Source organism: Bombus terrestris, chromosome 13 (genome assembly GCF_910591885.1).
Source record: "Bombus terrestris chromosome 13, iyBomTerr1.2, whole genome shotgun sequence".
Taxonomy (NCBI): Eukaryota; Metazoa; Arthropoda; class Insecta; order Hymenoptera; family Apidae; genus Bombus; species Bombus terrestris.
In genome coordinates, this window is record NC_063281.1 from 10,231,753 (window position 1) to 10,246,940 (window position 15,188).

A 15,188-nucleotide genomic window follows, 5' to 3' on the forward strand; every position below is an offset into this window, starting at 1 on the left:
GCAAATAATATGGAATTTAATGTAGTTAATTAATACATAAATGATATAATAAATATAATCGTGAAACAATGCTTTATGTAGCTGTACTATGTATAACATGGCCTGACCCTATAACTTTAATTTTATTCAAATTTCAAAAACTTTTTAATTACTTTAAATTATTTTAAAACGCCAAGTAATAAGAAACAATATTTCACTTGTTAATTATCACTCGTTTACCTCTATTTTCTTTAAGTTCAAGAAGTAAAATGAGGTAAAAATTTAGAAGAATATTTAGATAACCATCGATAATCGTATACAAATAATATGCCAAAATAAAAATTTTGTTTCCTACTGGTCGGAGAATTTACACTTATATTTCTAAAATATATTATATTTCACATTTATATTATATAAAACCGACTAACTATTGCCTTGAGTTTCAAGGAAATATACAGTCTGCTATACGTGATAAAACCAGAAACCAAACAAAAAAACGTATCTATGTAAACATCTGTTACCGCCTGAATAGAATTATCTAATCGGAGTTAATCTAACAAAAGTGCGTAATCGTTTCGCGAGACTTGCGATTCCGCAAACTACAGGTGAGACCATAAATGAGATGCAATGGCGTCGATTGGTGAACGAGCGGTGAACCAAGCGTTAAAAAGCAGTATTTAAAAAGCTGTACTCACCGATCAACGATGTCGCAGGAAATTTGGTACACGTGCAACATAAATCAGATCCCCCGGGGATGATAGAGATACGGCACTCTAACAGCCACTCAGTCAAAGCCAAATGTCATAGCAATCCGCGCACTACATCGAGCCTCGTCGACGCGTGTCACGTCAAGGCAAAATTCAAAACCGAAATTCCGAGCATTGTCCTCGTGTCATAGCGTCAGTCACACGCGATTCCGAGAAACGCGATTTCCGCTGAAATCGCCTCGGTTCGGCCACTGCCCACGGCAAAGACAACATCGCACGTTCTACGACTTATTGAGATATAGTAAATACGAACGGCTGGAATCTAATTACGCGCGTCATCGACCACGAGACACATAACAAACACTGTTTTTCTCTTCGTTCTGGCATCTCAAAGCACGGCACACTGCGTAATACGTAGTACGTCGCGCAACATTCGTCCACATGTTGTCCCGCCAAAAAATTACGCAGGAAGAAGAAGAATATTCCTGGTCCACGGAATCCGCGAGCTCTGATTGGTTGCTCTTTTTGCAATAACGAATCATCTTCGAGAAATGTTTGGAGTTGGTACTACGCTGGTCAAGATGAGGTTAGATAGACACCCGCGAATTGATGAACTCCGATATATGAGAAGAACAAATGTTTTTAATCGATAATTCAACTATTTTGTACGAAAAGTTCCTTTCAGGAGGATGATTCTTTTGTTAAACGACGTTTGGTACACTGTCAACGCGATATTCGTCACTAACATGTCACTCCACGAGAAAAGACACTGATCACTCCGACACCTCCGACGCGTACAAATACGTGCTCTGTAAAAATCGAATAGGGAAACGAAACGAGATGCTACGTGGATAGATGTCACTTTCACGGCCGAAAAAAACGCGGAAGCACACTATTTTCGAGTGGAGAACGAGAACGGACGTTATCACAACGTTTACCGTGTCGCGCGCAGCATGGAACTGATCGCTGCATGCCACCGTATCTTCCCACTACCTCGCGCCCCCACCACTTCGCTCGGCACGTTACCGCGACAGAGATGAGGCACAGGTACATATCCAGAGAATAAATAATATTCGATACAACACTTCGTAGACGAGCAAAGATAAATAATCCTAAGTCGATTTTATATAATATGTTTGATGTTTCGAAGCAATTCTCTTATGAAAAGAAATGGTTATAATTAATTGAAGCTTTTACTTCCTTAGAATATTATTTGCTTTCGTTACTCATAAAACGAAGGAGGAATGATTAATATAACAAAGTATAAATAAAGTTTTCATCGTAGAATTAATATATCACCATGAATAGATGAGTTCTTTATTAAAAAATTTCGGATATCGTCATTTCTGCAGGCAACAAGGAAAATAAACGACTGATAAAAAATAATAGTTATTTTGTCAATTTTTATGATAAAGTCATTGGAAAATAGCTCATTTTTATTGAAATGGCAGTGATTACCGAGTCTTCAAGTGATTTTTCTAAACATTAAATGATTAGAAAATATTAATTCTTGAGTATTTAAACGATCAAAATTTCTTTGGTTATCGGTAACAATTATTAACGATGATACTTACTTCGGTTATGAATAACCATTATTGATAATGAAAAAGTTCTTTGGTTACGAATAATCATTATCAGCGACGAGAATATTTTTTCGTTACACATAACGAATATTGGTAACGCACATTATTTTTCATCACTAGCAAACATTATCCGTGTTATTGAAAAATTTTTTGGATACCAGTGACCATTACCAATACATATAAAATTTCTACTCCACCCTAGATGTTTTTCCAAATGACTAAAGCATCCAACAATAAAGTTCGGCTGCTTCGTCACTTTTCATAGTATCGAAGAGCGATAGATTCGCGAGAATCGAAAATCCCCTCGAATATTTAACACGTGCTCGAGGTTCGACCTTTCGAGACCAAGGGTCCTACCTTCCTTCACCCTAAAATGAACTCGAACCATACGGCGCGGGGCATTGTTACACCCAATCCCTCGATATCATCATTGTCGATTCATTCGACACGTTTGAAAGGAACTGTCCCTTTCTTCCTCCGCCGCGAAGCATATTCGTGAAAGATAGGCCAGATCGCAGGTGTCGTGCGACTCTTTTTCTCAAATCGAAAAGGAGCCAAGAGGAAGAAAGAGACGCGCTCCCTTTCTATTACGAGGGAAGAAAGAAACGAGGAACAGCCGGGCATGCACGTTAGCTCATATGCATCGCAGTCGACAGCTAGAATGTGATGAGACTTCCATGGCCATTGTCGCGAAATTCCGTGGACGTAATTTCGAGCAGCTCCGAAGCTCCGCGATAAATTGCACGCGCGATGAAAGAACCTTCTTCGTCGAAAAAATACGGAAAATTCATGAATTGTCTCTTAAATAGGATTTTATATAAGTAGACGCAACGTGTTCCATCAGTCTGCCACTATCAAGAATTAAGTCGCGGTAATCTATTTGTAGTGGAGACTTCGGTGAGCAACATTTTCAATGTGGGCAAATTGAACAGCTCGTAAGAAAAACGACTCCGATTAAACGAATAACCTTTATACCCTGTGTAACACAAATGATAAAATTTAGCATAGAGTTACATCGTAATTTCAAGTATTCCGTTTGGCAAAATCGTCGAGTAACAAACCGGGAAGAAAATCTGACGAACGATTGATTCGCACTTGAGCACAGACGCGCCGTTCAAATGGCAAACCATTATTTCATTATGGCACGAATTAGTGATTATTTCTGCGCAGGCGTCGGCGAACCGCAGGAAACGATTATTAAGCCTGAACCGTTGTCTTCTTCTCCGAATGAGATGCAATTTATAATACGGCCGTTTGTCCAGCGGTATCTAATTGCATTCACTCCCAAAGATCTCCGGATATGCATCTAATTGTTACAGTTGTTCCCACTTAAACGTAACTTTGCATTCCTCTGTCTCAGTTAATTCTGCCATTGTGCTTGGATCTTCATTTAGCCGTCGGTAATCCAGAGCAATTAGACAAATTATCCGAATCCTAGTTCTATAGAGCCGTTCCGAAAAATCTTCCACGATTCTATGAATCGAGGAGATGGTAACGCACGTAGCCTCGACCATCATAAAATCATCATTCTATTTGCTTCAATGAAATAGGCGTCCCCCAACGAGATATCGAGTTACCTTCTTCATTGGATCATCAATAAAGGCAATTGTTATCGGCACTGCTTTCTCAAGCAACGCTTCTCTGGTCTCAAAATATCAGCACTTGAGTATGCGAACACCTTGCACGATTTGCAATAACAGTACGTAAATGTCAGAGAAATATGTGAATTAATAGGAAGCTAACGATAGTTAAAAGTACGTCTATCAACATCCTCCATACTTTAGCAGCAGGATAACGAATAATCGTAAAATAGATCATGCCATAATGCTTTGCGACAGTTCTGAGGATAATAATATTCAGAGGATAAAATTATTATCGATGGCTTCTATTTGTAATTTTATAACTGAATTATATTCTACCAAAAGTGATCAAGTGTCCGTATACTTTAGAACGCTGTCTTCGGAACATGTGTCTTCGGCCATGACTTTCACGTTGCAATCGTCGAATAAACAATTAACCGCAGACCTAAAGAATCGAATATATAGGAGCGGTTGAAAGCCGAACAGGGTTGTCTCGGTTCTCTAGACATCGATTCACGATTTTTAATCAACGAGGAGGAAAACGCGCCTCGGTCAGCGCACGCGCCGCTTCTTATATCGCCTTAAGAAGACAATTGCCGCGGGAAGAATGGCACCGTAAATGTGATAGCGGGATAAAAGAATACGGAATAAGAACGGCTCGCTTGGTGACCGAGACGGTGTTGGTGCTCGTGCACGTACACAAAGAGGCGGGTTTGTGAACCGCGATGGTGGAGGAAAGCCGAGGGGGCTCGCTGGTGGCACCGTGGCACCTATACATTTAAATAAATAGCGTTTCATTATAACTTTTGTGCGCGCGTTACTGTCCGCCTGACAATGCCTGAAACAAAGCGCCCTTCCATTGTTTTCGAAATAAAAGAGCGCCGGCCCCACGGCATGGCTGCCGACGACGACGGCCAAGCACCGTCCATGCCGTCTCCAGCTTAGAATCGACACCGTCTTCCTGAGCTTTGCAGGACACTACATCGTCCTCTACGATTATCCTACTTAATCGGTTGGTTAACGTGTTCATCGAGTACGACATGAATTCGATTTGTCACATATGTTTAGATAATGTGTATGGTACCGATTTAAATACAAATCTCTCATTCGGATTAATCATGTTGCTTGCGAATATTTATGCAATAATTCATATTTTCACAAGCGCAACCGAAGTAACAGGGGTTAAACAAAAGATTGTAGAATATTTTGTACGTGTATTTTTCGTTATTATGTGTATTCTATATCTTTAAATTTCGCATAAAATTCATTGCCTGGACTGCTATATGCTAGCAAATAATTATATAAACAACATATCGATAAGATGATTTCAAGTTGTTTGAATTCGAATCGCTGAAATGCAGACTTATTATGTATAATAGTATCTTAAATATCACGATGATCGTGATCAAAGAGTATATTAAAAATTAATACGCTGCAGACTGAACGGATAAAAGCGATCTTCGACAGAAAGGATTCTCGCGTAAGACGCGAGCGTAAGGGATAAGAAAGTGTGTCAAACGCACAAAATAGAAATCTCCAGGATGGTGAATAAGAATCGCGATGCAGCTTCGCGCAAATTTCAGCAAGAGGGATTGCAGCAAATTCCGATGCAATAAAAATCGCAGGCGCGGCATCTGCAAATAATGTATACAAGGTACGCGTGTACGTGCACACTTGCTGCGCGAGCTTCCAGAGTGCATAAAGGCTCGGTAAATGTGGCTCGCGATATTGTGCACGCGGCCCGCTTTGTAAGGAGCGAGGCTGCCGTCTTAATATCGCGGGAGCAAGGATTAACCGCGAGACCCGTCTAAGAATGGAAGGATCACGGTGGGATTCTAATTAAACGGAAAACAGCTTCATTAAGTTCGTAACCGCCTCGGGGCCATGCTTCGTGGTTCCGTACCTGTGCCATGTTAGGGCGAACCTTTGGATGCATGAACTATGTAACGATGAGTCATGTATTTCGCCCTAATTACGTAACTGTCTGGACGTGTGTAGGTATCATCAAGGCGCAGATCGATTAGGATGGTATTTTCCAACGATATATTCTTAATACTGCATTATCGTTGTCTTAGCTAAAAGGATGAGCTGGATGATCTTGGAAGCATAAACCACGTATTCCGCCCTAATTACGTAATCGCCTGCACGCGTGCAAGTATCATCAAGGCACAGGTCGATCGAACTGATACTTTCAGAACGATATATTTTTAAAACCGTATTAATGTATCTTTAGAAAAGGGACGATCAGGATCTAGATGACACATTTCCAGATTGTCTATGTTTATCGGCAGTGATGCTGATACATCGATCAACGTCGTTCATTTCCTTTCGATTCAATCGGATCTAGTCGAGCTCATCAGATAGCGAAGAATCGATATTAAACGTAATTTTCGTCGCACTCGAATCGAGGCTGGCTTGTACCAGTTGGATATTTATAAATCCAGTAGACGACGCGGTTCCGTGTATTTTCGCGATTTCACGTGTGGTTTCCATCGCATGTTTAAAAGGGGAAAGAGGGGAGGGGAGAGGCAAGGTAGATGAGGCGCGCACGGTGCGACAGAATCAAAAGCGGCGCAAAGTTGTCGTGGATGTAGTTACAGTGGCTTCGTTACGTGTCGATTTGCCGCCCAGTTGAAAGACACCAATTTATAATTATTGCATTGAATAGTCCGACACCGGTGCACGGTAACTCTCTCCCATTCGATATTACCAACCATTGTACAGTTTAGATTCTATGCAGTCGATGCTCTCTTCACACTACCTTCGCGCAGCTTGTTTCCCTCTACCGCTCTCTCTTTCGTTTTCTGATTCCTCGTTTTCTTCCACGATCTCTGTCATTTCCTTCCCACCTCAACAAAACTGCTCCCGATTGTTTGTTACATCGCGTGTTCCAGCAGAATACCGACTTAACTTTGCCAGTATATCTGGTGGGCCATTCTGAATAAAGAAAGGTCATATACACCGTGGTTATTGGCGCGTGAGTTTTTGATTTACTTGAAGAGAGCTAGTACGCGTATCTTTCTTTCTTTTAACTTACAGGTATATGCCAAAGAAAGTGTTCAAAATCATAGCTTTTCTCTATTCATGCGATGTTTTAACGGTTCTTGCCAGCCTATTCTAGGAATCAGCGTATTCTACATTTGAAAATTGAAGAGGCATTGTGAACACAGACTGAACCACTGAACTGAGGTTAACGATTTGAAATGTAGAATCAAGCTGAGTGTCGCAAGCAGTCTGCTGCTCACCCTTGCCACGAGTCTAGTGCGATTCAGAATAATCTACCACGCATACTGATACAGTCGTTCCTTGTGCAACACTTTGTGTACCACATCCGTCGTAAGAACCGACGCAGAACAAGCATCATCCCATGGAGGATCAACGTCTACCTGAATACCGCGTGTTCCTAGAATTCCGTGTGTTCGTCGATCGGTGATACAATTAAAGGGACATCGAAAAGCAGTGGGAGAAGCTTAAAAAAGAATGCACCGCACACTCTGGTCGCACCCCTTCAATTAACGCTTTCCAGAAGCTTCGCCGGTGGTTGAAGGGCTGCGGGAAAAAGAGCAACGAGACAAAGGGCCGGCAGATTGGCGATTGCAATTTGCAGAATGGAACCGCGAGGATGGGCGTGCGGATCGGAGGAGAACGAAGAGCAGAAGAACGGAACGGAACGAGCTTGTACAGCTAGGAGAAGAGAGGTTCGGAGGGCAAACGTAGGAGGAAAAAGATGGAAAGGGGTTGGAGGGGGCGGCTGCGGAAAGGCAGAGGCAGAATGCAACGAATTCGAAAAGAGCGGAGCCCTGTGCCTGCATACGTAATGCCATCGGGCCATTGTCAACCGGCGCCGGCCCCCTTTTGTCTCGCGCGGGGGCAAGGGGGTCGAGAGGGGGATGGGCGAAAGGGCAGAGCTGCCCCCGGAACCAGTCGCGGGAAAATTCTGATCGCAGCCAGGGACCGATATCGATCTTCGGCCGATCATTTGCATGCTCATTGTTCGAGCATTCGACGGCGAAAATTCCGGCGACGACGCCCGGCATCGCCGTCGAGAACAATATTCTCCGCAGCCGCGGCCTTTTCTTTTCATATCACCGCAAGGTCTAAGAGTTGGCGCGCAGGGCACAGGTGTCCGCGGCGATAATCGTTCGCCGCGGTTCTTCCGCCATTGTTTATCGGATGCCGACGTTTTCACGTCGATTGGACCTTTGTACTTGGACGCCGTTGTCGGAATAGACACGAAGAAGGAATTATTTGGGTAAGGTAGAGTCGTTTGAGCCAGCAGGACATAGCGAAGCAGGGTTATTTCAGTCGGCCGAACTTCAACATCTTTGAATTCAATCTTCAAGCTCGTTCATAATATTCGAACTTATATATGTATTACGAGGCAACATTAGTGCGCGATATAACGACAAAGGAGCGAGAAGGAAATTTTCCCAACGAGGAGAAAAATCAAGAAACGAGGAACTGATTCGAACAACAGTATGGCTGATCTGGATGCACGAAGAGAGTCCACCGTGTTCTATATCGGTAGCTGTGTTTTTCCAGGCGGCAAAAATCACGGGAAGGAAATCACCGATCGCGAGAACGCGCGGTATTCGTCTTCTGACAAGCCGAATTAATTCGCGCGTGGAGGCCGCCTCCGCGATACCGACAGACGTTCGTCTATTACGAGGATGAAAGAAGAGCACCGAGGGTGGATGGGCTGGAGATGGTAGAAGAGACAAGCGGAAAAGTAACAGACGGAGAGAAAGGCGGAGCGAAGAGAAAGGGAGACATCGGTGCACATATTTTTATGTCATCGCAGTAGAGGCGATGCATTGTTGTCGCGAGACAAAGGCAAATGTGGCGGAAAAATTGCGGAGGAAAGGCGAGGCGCGGGGAATCCTGGCACTGGGATGGGTGTCGGACGGCGAAAAAGAGCGAAGAGGGATGGAAGATCCCCTGGAGGGAGTAGGGTGCTACACGCACGCGACAAAGCGGAATAGGTTAATGCCGGATCTCGCACGATTGCATGACGATCCTTTCCACGGAACGTTCCGCGAAATGTACGCTCGCTGAATAAATTCTAAACACAAACAGAAAGTTCCCTGCGTAAAAATCATACCGCTCTTGGTCATGATTCACAGTCAGCCGAATTAGTCATCGAATATACGTACGTATATATAACTAAAATTTATTTAATAAATTATAAGAAACCCGTTGCTATTTTAGATATTAACGCGTAACTGGTCACGATAGCGATTATTATGCCACGTGAACGAACGCACAATGTGTCCAGCTTACGGATAATCGAAAAGATAAAAAAGATAATATATCGCGTGTTTCGTTTAAAATCGCTACAAAAATAAAGATCGCTGAGATATGATAGATTCCATCTCACCATTTACGGTTTAATATTTTTCCTTTATTCGAGCTACGATGAATATTTTATACGGATTTCGAGCCATCATCCTGGACAAGAATATTTTCTGAAACGTGTGTCGGGACGAAGGAAACGACTCCTAACGTGGGATAGAGGGAGAAATGAAAAAAAAAAAAAAACGAAATCGGGGTAGAGGAGACGTAGCAACTACAATTAAGCCAGTCAGTCCGTGGCTGAGTTGTTCCATTGAGAGAATTGGCCTGCACAGGCAGCCAACTATCGAGCAGAATTGAGAGCCGGCGGGGAGATTTCGCAGATTATCAAGCATCAGTTGCCGGGAAGAATAAGCAACCGCCAACCGTCATTTAACTTTAACGCTCGAACTGCCCTCGTCCGCACCCCCGGCAACCCCCGAGGGCCTCCGTTGGTCCATGCTAATTAAATCTGCCTACGTACCTACCCCGTCCACGGTATTGCCCTCCGCTGGACCTCTTCGTCGACCTTCTACCCCTTCGAGCCATTCCGATGATACTACTTTACTTACGTGTGCACTCTGACTCCATTGTATTCGCCATCTTATTAGCATCATTATTTTTTGCAACCTCCTTTTCCAAAGTTTCGAAACTCACTAATATACATAGTCGTCTGTCAGGCGGTTCCAGGCATTCCGCTCGTGTCTTATTAACTGGATTCCTGGTAATTTGGAAATTTGATATTTAATGCATGCAAGACTGAATCTTTTGTGAGCTGTATGCAAAATTTTTTTGTTATTTAATCGTCGCGATAAATAGATAATTTAGATCGAGCTAATACTTGTTTATCGTGTTAACATCTACGTGATAGTTATTATCGATAGTCGCAAGAAGAACTTGCGTGTATTGGAACAATCCAGACCTTTTGTAAATATTAATACTAAAATAACGATCTTTAACGTAACGCAAGGAATTATCCGTATCGAGGTAATAAAGAGACAACCTGGAGCTTTCGCAATGGTTTCTCGTTCAAATGAAAACGTCTGGCAGTGTCTATTCTGCTGATTAGAATCTTGCATTATCAGCGAATAGGAAGAAAGCTGTAAGCATACGTCGGAAAGATTCGTGTCAAGGAACGTAATGCCCTCGAATAAAAGCGCTCAAAGTTCTACGGAGGACTCTGTGCAGCATTCATATCCGTTATTTCCTGAAAGCAGCGTGGAGCGTGCGACGCTGTCTGACGCATAAGCGACCGGAACTACTGGCTTACACGACCCACTATCCTGTGTAAGTTTCCTCGCGTGTTCCGAATATTCTCGCTCGTATATGGAGCAACGCGCCGACATCCTCTGTTTGCTATCGTTCAAACTTGCAAAGATATGGCAAGCAGTCTCGTAAATGTTAAGATGGATCTCTTGTTTTGATCACGTAGAATTCGATATAGGGACAATTCCAAGCACGATGCATAATATAAACTTGCACTTGTGTAGAATTTGATCACCTTCGAGTTTCGATTCGATTGTAAATTTTTCTTGCAGCGTAGACGCCTGCGAGCGTGTCTTAGCGATGGCACTCTCGTATTCATTTGATTCAGCTATGCAGCTTACTCACGACGAAACGCAGGGTAAAGCGCAGGACTATGTGTTATTCGTTTCCACAATAGCGTCATTGTTGGAGCATTGTGCTTCCACCCCATTCCGTAGATTCGTCGCGAACACTTTATCTCCTACTCCTTGCTGCTCGCGAATACACGTATACGTGTTTTACACGCACGAGCACCCTTGTCCTTCTGCTTCTTCTTCTTCCTCCTTATTCCGCTGCCATCACCATTACGTCTGTACCGATTCATAACTCACGTTTCTATTCCTCCGATTATTACGTGGAAAGAAAAATTCGTCAATATAAAATCGTCGATAGGTGATGATTTTCCATGCTGAATGTTTTTTCCTTTCGATTCTCTCTTCTTCCGTACGTGGCTATTCTCTATCTTATCGAAAATTATTTTCTTTCGTATAAGAAAAATATCCGCGATTAATAGGCTTGCAAAGACAAAAAAAAATGATTAAACGTAGAGACACAAGGCGTGATTATAAAAATCAAACTAACACGGAAAACGATGCTCCAATTGCTTGGAGCGGTGCGTAAGAAAATTCCAAACGATCGTCAGAATTTCGTACACATAATTTAGGCATTTTTATACCGATAAAGATGAAGAATCGGTGAAAAGGTATCGGCATGTCGGTAGAACGAGATTCTGAACAGCGAAGATCCGGAACGTCATCCGGACCGTTAAATCCAAGTCTATAACTAACGTTATCGAGTTTCCAGTATCACGTCTAAGCTAGTATCACAGCTATAGCGGGTTGTGAATCTAAATGCGCGCTCCGCGAGCATAAACCTCCGCGAATTACTATGTGGCTCGTCCAGGAACGATGCCTGATTAACGACGGCACGATATTGTCCCGGGGTTGCTCGAAAAGGGGGACAAGGGACAGTAATGCGCTCATCTCCCGTGCACAATAGAACAATGCGTTCCATAAGTAAAGCGCCACTACTCTCACGAAATATACACACGCACGCTGTTCTGCCAGTGTGTACGCGCCTTCGAATGAACTCCACACTTAAATGCCCTGAGTATTCACGGTGAAACCCGTTCGGATGGTCTGCAGGCTCGAACACCCCGACCAACGATCGGATTTTGCCTCTGTTTTTCTGCTTCTCTTTCGACTTGAATATTCGTAAACAAGTCGACATTCGAAAGGCGGACGACAGGATTTTACTTTCGGCTCTTTGACGTTTCGCGATTTAGGTTATTCGCCAACTTGCGATTCGAGATTCAAATGGCGAGCAACGAGGTTCTACTTTCAGTTTCCCGATCTTTCCACATCCTTAAACATCCAAAGTCGCTAACTAATCGAGATTCAAATGTAATCTTGGGTCGTTCAAGGGCGGCAGCCAATTTGGCGGATAAAGAGAAGCAAAGAACTCGATTGGAAGACGAGTTGTAGGACGATTGGGAAACAGTGGTATTAGCCAACGACTTGGCGGACATCGGGAAACCACTTAATTCCCCAAAGTAAGAAAGCGGCTCGGAAGTCGGCGCCTAAAGTTCACAATGTTCAAGGAAGGAGAACGAAAAGACGGACGGACGCGCAACAACGAGGAAACAATGAGTCGCCGTCGGCCGAGGAGGACGAACGAGCGAGCCACCGTCGAACAATGCACCGAAACAATACGAGGAAGGAGGATGCCATCGCGTAACAATGTGCACAATAGACAGATGGGTATACAGAGAAACGAAGATATATATATTATAGTAAAACATAAATGTTTCCTTATTTTAAGCTATTAATGAAATAAAATAATTTCATCCGCTTTCCAATGAATCTCTATAAATATTCTCGAGTTCTTTCCTCAACCGAAAACCTCTATCATCCCTTCAACGTCTCCTCGGTCGCTGGCCACTAAGCCTTCCAAGTTTTGTCTCGCTAGCTGGCCGCCAATGCTGAGGAGTAAGACGCGAAGACGGGAGGAAAGTGAAGCGGAGAAAAAGACGAAAGGTCGTAGTTTGCACGAAATTCGAAGAGCTATAACTGATCTGACGCTAACGACGTTTCGATTTCGCAGTTTGTTATCTAGAAAAATGACAAACGTAAAAATCTTTGCTTAAACCATTAAGGATAAAGTAGTAAAATGATAGAGTAGAGTTTGTATAAACGTAACGTTAGAGGAATGCAGAAACGAAGTATCTTATTATTTTATCGAATTTAGAATTATACGCGTTAGAATTATAGGTGCTGCTAGATATTCGTTGCACGAGTCAAGGATATCAGGAAAGAACCGTATAATTTAGAGAATTTCTTTAAGCCTCGTTACTAGATTGCGAATGTTCATGCATTAATGGGAAATTTATAGATAGGAGAAATGTACAAAATGCAGGTAATACGAAGAAATATATAAAATATCCACAATAAAGGGAGCACGATATAACGTTTAGTAGATGCAGCAAATTTCTATTTAGGTTACATCTGTTTTATCATTTCGATGAAAGTGTGAACTTACGTAAACATTCGCGATCTATTTCGAAGGTAAATCGAAATACGAAGTAGAAGCAGCGATCGAGGAAAATATATTAACAGAAAAAATTACTTTTCTCGGCTTGTAAATTTTTGCAATTGATCAGCGTGACTTCTGAACGACTGGTAGAACAAAACGAAACACGTATTCAGTGTTCTACGAAAAGTAGCAAAGCGGTGGAAAGTCAAGGTAACCCAATTCGGAGGTAAAAAATCGAGCACGATCGTCCGCGGGGCAAGAAGACCCTTAAGGCGTGTCCACGTGCAGAAATCGCAACGCATGCTGGCCGGCTGCTGCGAGCTTTATGATCGAAAGAGAGATCGCGCGGAGGATGGGTTAACAATGCGCTGGAGCGAGAAGGAGAATGTCAAGTGGACATTGTTGACGGTGACAATGCCGCTGAAATTGCCGGAGAACAAAGAGGTCTTACGATGACGCTGCTGGCGGACGAGCGAGCGAGCGAGCGAATTGAGCGAGTTGCTCGTGGACAGGGACTTCCCGTATATTCTCCTGCATACTGGCCCGCTCGCTCTTCGCGCACACTCTCTCTTTCTTCCTCTGCGTCGAACCAAGCGGCAGAGAACCGCGTTTCGTCTTCGTCGTTTGGCGAACACATCGTACGCCACCCCTTGTGTATCGCATGGCATTATAACTATCGGCTCTATCGCGACGCCTGTGTCGATACTCGTGAATTAAGCACCTTGATCCATTAAGGATCGGCGTACTCGTGTGTTCGGAGTTAACGGGTCTGTTTGGCATTGTTTTAACGCCGCTGTGACCGTGTGCAGCGCCGTTAATACGACGGCTGATAACGCGTTAACGGCATTACGTCATCGTTTACCGAATACAAGCAAACGGTTCGCATATCAATCAGACGTAAACCGAATGATTGTTTCCACCGTTCGATCACCAACACGTCGATTCCACGATTTGGTAAGCAAATTCTCGAAAATGTGTAGAAAGGTTGCAGTTATAGCCATTTAATGAGACTCGAACTATTATTTTGCGTTATTCGATTGCTATTTGACGAAGAAACGCGTCTTTCATTCCTTTTTTTTTTTTTTTTTTTAGTAGCAGTAATTCTGACCTCGTTATTTCCATGGGAATTAATTAGCAGCGAAAGGAGGTGGAATTTAACCGACTGGTATTGTGGCCATTTAATCACGTGGACAGGCCAATGTCGAGGAGTTTGCAAAAGGTGCAAGGTTCGTTAACGAAACCACAAAGTATTATCACAAAAGTAAAAATTCCTAGCGTAGGGAGAAAAATACCCCGTCGGTCGAATTGCTTTCCTAATTATTCTTATTACTATTAATTTCCCAATTAAGCTATTCAGGCTGTCGGCGAATACTCTCTCCTAAATTCTTGTGTGTCCCTAGGCGGCTGCCTACGCTGGAATAATACGTCTCGCGATACACAGTTAGGGATCGGGCGAAGTCAACGAAAGGTCGTTCGGGGGCGAGCTACGTTCGACGATTTACTGATTTCGATAAGAGTCGAGTCAAGCTTCTTTTTCTTCTTTCTTTTCTTTCGCAGCCCAGCTACATGATCCTAACCGAGATTTTTTCATCGAGACGCTGCAACGTATAAACTTCGATACTTGATCGATTTTACGACTCGGCTGTATCGCGGATGCTACTGTACGAGCGGAGCTCGAAAGTTCGACGCTGCGCTTGTGTTCTTTGCTCGCGGAGAAATGTACGGGCACGAGTACATTTTCATCTGTCTATAGGTGGAACCGCGGGCCGAGAGAGAACGAGAGAGAAAGCGTCCGGAAGAGCACGGGAGAGAGTCGTATATACGTATATATACATCTGTATATACATGCAGGTATACATCGCCATCGTTCCGTGCTTTCATTCGTTCGCGGAAAGAAGTAAAGAGCTTTGTCGCCGCGGCATCAAAAGCTTGAATGACGCGTCGATGAAAGA

General features: G+C 43.3%; 1 protein-coding gene across 11 annotated transcripts in view; it reads right to left on the bottom strand.

The window, feature by feature from the left end:
* LOC100643013 (transcription factor Sox-2) overlaps positions 1–15,188 on the bottom strand; it is a 359,277-nt gene that overhangs the window by 339,017 nt on the left and 5,072 nt on the right. For 3 of the 11 annotated variants that reach the window (XR_007226104.1, XR_007226103.1, XR_007226098.1), the window contains exon 1: positions 675–1,789. The exons of 2 other annotated variants lie outside the window; for them this stretch is intronic. The gene's annotated coding sequence lies outside the window, so the exon portion shown is untranslated. Of the gene's footprint in view, positions 1–674; positions 1,793–15,188 lie in introns of those variants that run through there. 6 more of the 11 variants (XR_007226100.1, XR_007226101.1, XR_007226094.1 and 3 more) reach the window with 4 other exon arrangements.